The sequence below is a fragment of the Saccostrea cucullata genome, unplaced genomic scaffold, assembly GCF_032062105.1.
Source record: "Saccostrea cucullata isolate Sc308-1 unplaced genomic scaffold, CSIRO_AGI_Scuc_v1 ctg1286, whole genome shotgun sequence".
NCBI lineage: Eukaryota > Metazoa > Mollusca > Bivalvia > Ostreida > Ostreidae > Saccostrea > Saccostrea cuccullata.
The window spans coordinates 24,776-32,315 of record NW_026939972.1 but is presented as its reverse complement, the minus strand read 5'-3'; the positions used below and the strand labels follow the sequence as shown (position 1 = coordinate 32,315).

Genomic DNA, 7,540 nt, shown 5'->3' with positions numbered 1-7,540 from the left:
CTCCTTTCCCGTACGAAAAAATTCAGACGGAGAACAGGCGGAAAGTATAGACGGAATCCGTCTAAATAAAGCTTTATAAAGCATTATAATGCTTAGGTGGAATACAAGCGAAATTCAGGCGGATTTTAGATGGAATTCAGGCGGAATAATAGGCGAAAAATGCAAATTAGTCCGCCTATGAATTCCGCCTTTGAATTCCGCTTAAAATTCCTGCTAAAGCATTGGTGGAATATTAGACGGAATTCAGGCGGACATTAGACGGAATCTGTCTAAAGATTCCGCTTAAAGATTCCGCCTAAAAATCTGTACAAAAATAACAATATAAAATATAACATTAGAACATTATTTATTAACTTTTTTATACTTTAGCTACATTTGACTTCAAAAGTTTAGTTAATACTATCTATTTTCAACTCTAAATGGCATTTAGATATTTCAAGAAATCTTTTACTTGTAGTCCTGAATGTATTAGCATTAAATAAGAGCTCAATTTCATGTGTACTTAATGCCTCTATTTATCCTCAGGTTTTTTTCCTTTGTTCTTTATCTTTTTTCTCGCATACGACACCTGCTCTGTCACTGCATCATTAACGCTTTTTTCGGAAAATGATCCATTGTTCTGACTGCACCAGATGGATACATATTCTGAAAAAAAAAATCATACTAAATTTTATTCATTATCAAAAGTTGAAGTTATGTAATTTTTAGATATTTTTAGGTACATGCAGAATTACTACTTGTGAAATGCCTTGATTTTATCATTGCAATTCTGTTAACATCACTGAAGATAAAATGATTAATAAGGAAGTTAAGAGAAATAATGTTATTCATGTCTGTACCCTTTAAGACGTCCATTTTGGAATTATCCAAAACAGGTCTCTGGTCCCCTTCTTTGGACTTGAGTCCTTGACCCCTGCTGAAAGCCAATTCCTCCCAGGAGAATATGGCCTGCAGAAGTTTGGCAGTCAATGTAAAGGCCATTTTTGTTGGATGGGCCTTTTTGGCAGCATCTTTGGCCTTTTCTCAAGGACTCCCTTCTCACTTTCAAGTTCTGATGAGCAAGGAGTTTTGTCATCTGCAATCAATCAATTGAAAGTAAATTGCTTATTTCTTAAATACTACAAATTACTGCTAACGTGAAACAAAACAAACTCAGAAAATTGGAACCATTTTAAATTTGACATTATTTAAATGGTGTAAAAAAGAGAGAAAGTTTTACTCACATGGCTATCAGAATCCTCTGTTGATGAGGCATGCTTTCTGGGAGATCTCCTTGGAGTAGCTGGTAGGGTATTCGGAGTAGCTGGTAGGGTATTCGGAGTAGCTGGCAGGGTATTTTGTTGTGAAATGATTGGAGATGTGGTGCTTTGAGCCGACATCAAGGTCATGTTCTGTACTGGCTGTGTGACTGTGTTTTGAAGTGTATTTGTGTTCTGTACTGACTGAGTGACTGCATTTTCAAATGGAATTGTATTTGTCATATACAGTGGGTCTATGTTTGTGCTCTGTAAAGACTGTGTTTGTGTGTTCTGTGGTAGAGTAGTGTGGGTTGCCATAAAGCTCTGAGGAGTTGAGATGACATTGTTATCCTGTAAGGTTGTGAAATGTTGAAACTGTGTGTTGTCTGCTGTACTTTGCTTTGTTGGTGTTTTGAGTGTGGGTAAGTCAAGTGTTGTCTGTGGTGTTTGTTCTGATATGCAGGTGTCCTGTGTGGACCATGGTGGTGGCTGTGTGTAGTTTGTGTATGGAGTCCATGTTTGTGTGATCATTGGAGGCATCCTGATCTCCTGGTCCAAAGTTACATATGATCTGTCTGCCATCTGAACAAATAATGAAAACAGAATGTAGAGATAGTTATGAATATATGTATGTACGTTCCAGATAGCAAGATGTTTATATAATGTCTGACCACTGAATACTTTACCTGGGAGTTCACACAACTTTCAGACTGTCCAGACTTGAATTGTTTTACAACAGCCTGCATGTAGTCCTGCACACTAGGTTTAAGCATCAGTTCAAAGAGTTGAACTACTTCTGCTGGTAGTGGAACTGCTGTAGAGAAAAAAAAATCAAGTAATATACTATAGGCCTAAATTATCAAGAGTAAATAACATTGTCATATATGTAAAAACATGCATAGGAATTTACCAGGTGTATTAGATTTCTCTAAGGGCCTGTCCTCTTGAATAGTTAAGTCCAACTGGCTACTGGTATTTGTTAAGTCTGGGTGACACAAAGACCAAGTGGATGTCAGAGGTGTATCTTCATTTCCAGCAGGTGAGGAAGCCCTCTCTGGGAGATCTCCAAATTGACTGCACAAAGAAGATGCTAATATTTCTTTCGCAGCTAATAACTCAACGTTACTTTCTGCCCTTTTCTCTTGTTTTTCTTTTTCTTTTGGATTCAGAGCTTTCCTCATCGTATCTTCTTTACCTGATTTATTTCCTTTGCTGTCTTTGCTTTTCTCCTTTCCTGTTTCTTTGCATTTTTCATGATCCATTTTCTTCCCTTTTTCATTTTCTTTTTGATTTTTTTTCTTTTTCTTGGGACTCAGTTCCAGATCCTGTTCCTTGCTCTCTTTAGCTCTTTCTGTTGCTGTTCTCTCTCGCTTTCCATTTTTTTCCTGATGTTCAGCTTTATTCACACGAATCTTAAAATAATTAATCAGGGCCTCCACTCTCTCTTCGTTGGTATTATAATGCTTCCCTCGTAAGATTTTCTTTTCTGCCTTAATGGCCTCTTCATTGAGAAGTTCTTCAGTTTCTAAAAATCAAATGTATATATTTCTTAAGGGGGATGTACAAGCCAATTGGATCTAGTCTAGTGTGAAATAAGAAATGCCAAGAATTCGCTTAATACTCGTCTAAACTAGCCCAAACTTACTCAAAGTGTTAATGCACTAGTAACCTACTGTTAGAGACCAAAATTAGTAAATAATTAAGTTTTTTTGGTTTTAATTAGGAGTTAATTATTCATGGTAGAACTGCGCAGCTACAGCATTCACGAGATGAAAAATGCATTGAAAATGGTGTTAGTTTAATTCATTGATAATATGGCTACAACCATTTGTTTCACTATTTTCTTGTCATTATCTAGAATTCTTGAAAATTTGATTTTTCATATGTGTGTCTTCCTGAGGCCATGTGTTTATTTCGTCCGCCATTCCTCTGTCACACAGAGTTCGAATAACATTGATTTTAGAATAAATGCGACCATAATAACATCAAGACAAGAAATTACTAAGTAATAATCATTAGGTAATATTACTTACTACTTTTATTTGTTGCATCGCTTCGTCTGATTAATTAAAAAACGCGAATTTAACCCCATTCCAGCAAATCGGGAAAAACTGTTCTGTTCATAGCTCGAGTTTCCTAGTTAATATTAATACACTGAGCACGTGGTTGACATGTGCATATATCTGCTGTAGATAGATGCGTTTATTTCCATGATTATATTTAATTTTTCGTGGAACAAGTCTTGATAATTTGTTGGTTTCTTTAAAACTCAAGAAAAAAGCTTAAAAATTGCCCTGAACATATGTGTTTACGTCGGGTCTTTTTTCCTGTGGCGGTAGAAGTTTTTTTTGAAATGGGGCACTGCAAGGAGGATGCTTAGCATTTAATTTGAAAATGTTAAACAATATGCGGTGCATGAAAAACAAATTGCAATTACATGTCTTACATTCGAAAAGTTGGTGCACATGTCTATTTTGTTTAGCAGTTAGATAGAAAAAAAATAGGAAGTTAAAGGATTTACTTCAGGCACCTCACATAAATAGCTTGATTGTTTGCAATGACCAACACATCGTATGGAGTAATGTTTGGACATAAAAACACATCATGTCTCATTATGTTGACTACGTTGTAAGCTCTCGCTCATTGAACATACGAAGCTTGATAAAATATATTGAGTTGTTTTTTTTTAAATTTAGAAGCAATCACAATGTTTGCAAACAAAGATCCATTGCATATGTTATGTCTATCATCGCAAAAAAATGAGAGACTACCCCCCCTTCCGAAAATCCTATTTGTTCTTTTTTCAAAATAGTGCCAAAGATTAAAAAATTTTGCATTACTAAGTATGTGATGGAACATGTACCAGCCTTATAAGACCATTTGTTGTAAAAATATTTGGTTGCCCTCTCTCCCGATCTACTGCCTAAAAATGGCCCGACTCAATTTTATTTTACTTCCAATTACAGAATTTTTTTTTCTTCCGTCAACAAATATGTTTAAATTTTAAGGATTTTTTTCTCACCATAAATACGGACCCAATAAAATTTCCCTGAGTTGGGAGGTCCACCAAACTTCATTATAAAGATGGTATAAAATATTTAATTATGTTGATTTTTTTTTCTTTACTCTTTAAAATTGAGATAAGAAGTATTAATATGCTTGCAAAATGGGCAAATAGAAAAAAAAACTATTCATTAAATCTCCTAACCCACTCTGAATGATTTTATTCCTTTTTAAATGTTGCTCCGCTGTAATGAAAATTGTAAATGTTTATTTGACGGAGTATATAAAGGGGGGGGTGATCAAAAGTAAACGATATCTTAGGTATTTGATAGTTATATTATTGTTGAAATATTCAAGTGTAAATTGGAGATCTTTGATAGCATATAGCTTAATTAAAAACAAACCCCTTTTCAAACTTGCTTTCACCGGGCAACATAACAAGTATCATATTCAACCATCTGCCTTCCTTCACTAAAACGGTCTATCCAATCATTGATTGAATTATTAGGAAGTCATTTGTCTTAATAAACTATGAACAAATTCTTATACGTTACTTCAAAGGCAGTTTTAAGATATACCATAATTATTTTAGTCGTTTGTTGAATGAGTTCCACTGAGACAACCATTTTTCGTCACAAGTACCTGCATAATGACTTCATTTTCACATTGTGAGTTAAACTTTATTCGACATATTCTATTTATAGAACTTGAGTGTGCACCAAATTTGTTTCTAATCTAAATTGTGGTTTTGTAGATATAGAGATAGTTCGAGAACTTTTTGATCACCCCTCGTACTAATTGATACTAACACAAGGTTTTTCATATCGATTTTATGTGTTTAATTTCTTTGTGCTTCATTAGTGATAATTAAACTTTTGATAAGATATTATAAGTTATCTGTGGCAAACTAAACAAACTCTTAATATTAACTTTGATGGTGCTCATTTTTCCTTACCTGGAATCAAAAAGTTTATTTCAATACGTACACTATTTAACAACTGTTCGATAATAATACTAAATAAATTACTTCAAGCCACACTATAACACAATTCCTCTTTTAAAAGTGTTCATATTACTTGAAATATTTTGCAACCGTAATTCTCTTCTACATTTAAAGATTGTTATGTCCCTCCATATTAAGAAGAGGTCTGGAAAACAAAATTCTGTGCTAAAAATAGACCACGTGCTGCTATCAATGAACTACTTTCAGGGTTCTTTACATTCTTTTTGAAGACAACGATACCTTGTTTTGAACTTAAAATTATCATTTAAAAGTGCAAAATTTAGACATTTTCTCAACAAATGGTTGTAGAAAGAACATTAATGCACACTTTGCGTATTTTTTTGGATTTTTTAAGGCTCTGCTGAATTCTGTAGCTGCGCAGTTCTAAGGAGCATATCAAAAGCATTTTTCTGCAAAAGTATAGATTATATATGCACAACATGCATTCAGTTATGCATATTTATTGTATCTTTATCATAAGGGTTTAACATTTGATCAAAATATAATGTACTTTAGCCATTTGAAGAAATGTTTACATTTTGTTCTCACTGCACTAAAGGTGGCCGCACATCCCCCTTAAGTGGTGAGCGATGCAACTTTGTCCTTTGAAATTAAAGTACACTTAATATATTTGAGATTTTTGTTGCATTTAAATGAATATAATTTATTAATGCCATGGCCGCGGTAGATATAGATTATTCAAACTACGTACACCCTAATGACGTTTTACAGTTTGAACACATTGATAGATAAAAGGCTCTCTAAATTCATACGATATATTATTTACTTTATATAGAGAGAGGTCTTGTTTATTATCATAATTTTATTCACATTTTTAAATTTGATCTCTTTTACGTTTCAATCAATGTCCCCGATCTTGACACACTTCGACTTTGCCATTTACACTGCAATGTTTACAATCACTACGATTTAATTTACCTCTTAACATAAAAGAGCTCCCTCAAGGGACATAACAAAGTGCGTGGCTTTTCATTGGTTGATCGCGTCTTCCGAGTTGAAAGCGATAATATCCGATCTCTCCCGATTTGAAATTAGGGAGGGGGTACTTAATCCCTATTGTCAAGTTTTTTTCATCATCAAGGATCAGCGGAGAAAGCACAACATAATTAGACAAAGAAATTAACAATAAATATTACTGTACATATCGTATGATATATACCAATGACTGAAAAGTGAAAACAATTTTCCCGCGCGCCTTTGATGAATATACAGTAGCAAGTGCATTTTCATTCCATAAATGATTATCTGGTTTTCACGATTATGGAGAAATATAAAATAACAGTATACGTAATTTCCGAAACACTTAAAAAAACGAGTTAAAGCTGCATTAGATTCTTACCATGCACTTTGACAATGCATCCAGAGAACATGCCAGATTTTCCCCAGTTCATCTTCACTTTCTCGCCTTCCTTAAAGGAATTCATCATCTCAAGCTTTTTTGATTTCTGTCCAACGACACTTAAACTCATGTCCTCGTAAAAAAAGATGCAAGCGAACATCATTCTGTTGGTCAGTAAAAACGTTTGGTCTTCAAAACGTTCTGCACGGCGCAATGTAGATTTAAACAAAGAAGAAGTGGCGCGGATGCAAACCATAGGGGGTTAGCATCACTATCAGGTTTCAGTTAAGGGATGATTCAAGCTGACCGGCGGGGCCCCCGAGGGTTGTAGACAAAATGACCCATGGCGATAAGCTGATAATCCCGCTGATTAAAGCTACATTCGCCAAATAAAATTTAAAATGGGAAATGTATATAAAGAAATAGATATGAAAATTATTATTTTGAACAAAGTCAAGGCCTAATGCAGTAACAATTTCATAAAAGAAAATTGTTATCAGTGTATACATATTTTCCCCTTGGTTACCTAAATCCTTGCAGCAGTGACCATCTACTCTGGATAGTATTTCAAGTTACGTTCAAAACTGCATACAACCAAACTGCCAATCGCTTGATCGAATATTTTTTTTGCTAAATCAATTTCAAAATGGACAGAGAAAATGGACAAAAGCGTAAAGGAACTGGAAGACGGGGTCCCTACAAGAGATTTTATTTAGAGGATAACCGCTGTTCAGAATCTCTGCAGGGGAATGAAGATATGACAATGTCCGTGTCAGGTGCCATGAGTGCAGACATCGATGTCACCTCGACAGGATGCAATTCACCAAGCATGCCAAGTGATGAAAGCGAATTATCTGAAAAGGTACTAGTATTTTATAACGCTAGTATAATCGATTTTTAAAATAATATTTAACGCCTGCAACTTTTACCGAGATT

At 34.5% G+C, this 7,540-nt stretch overlaps 1 pseudogene; it reads right to left on the bottom strand.

The window, feature by feature from the left end:
* Nucleotides 1-440: 440 nt before the first annotated feature.
* Nucleotides 441-7,195, bottom strand: LOC134254368 (uncharacterized; annotated as a pseudogene).
* Nucleotides 7,196-7,540: the final 345 nt, after the last annotated feature.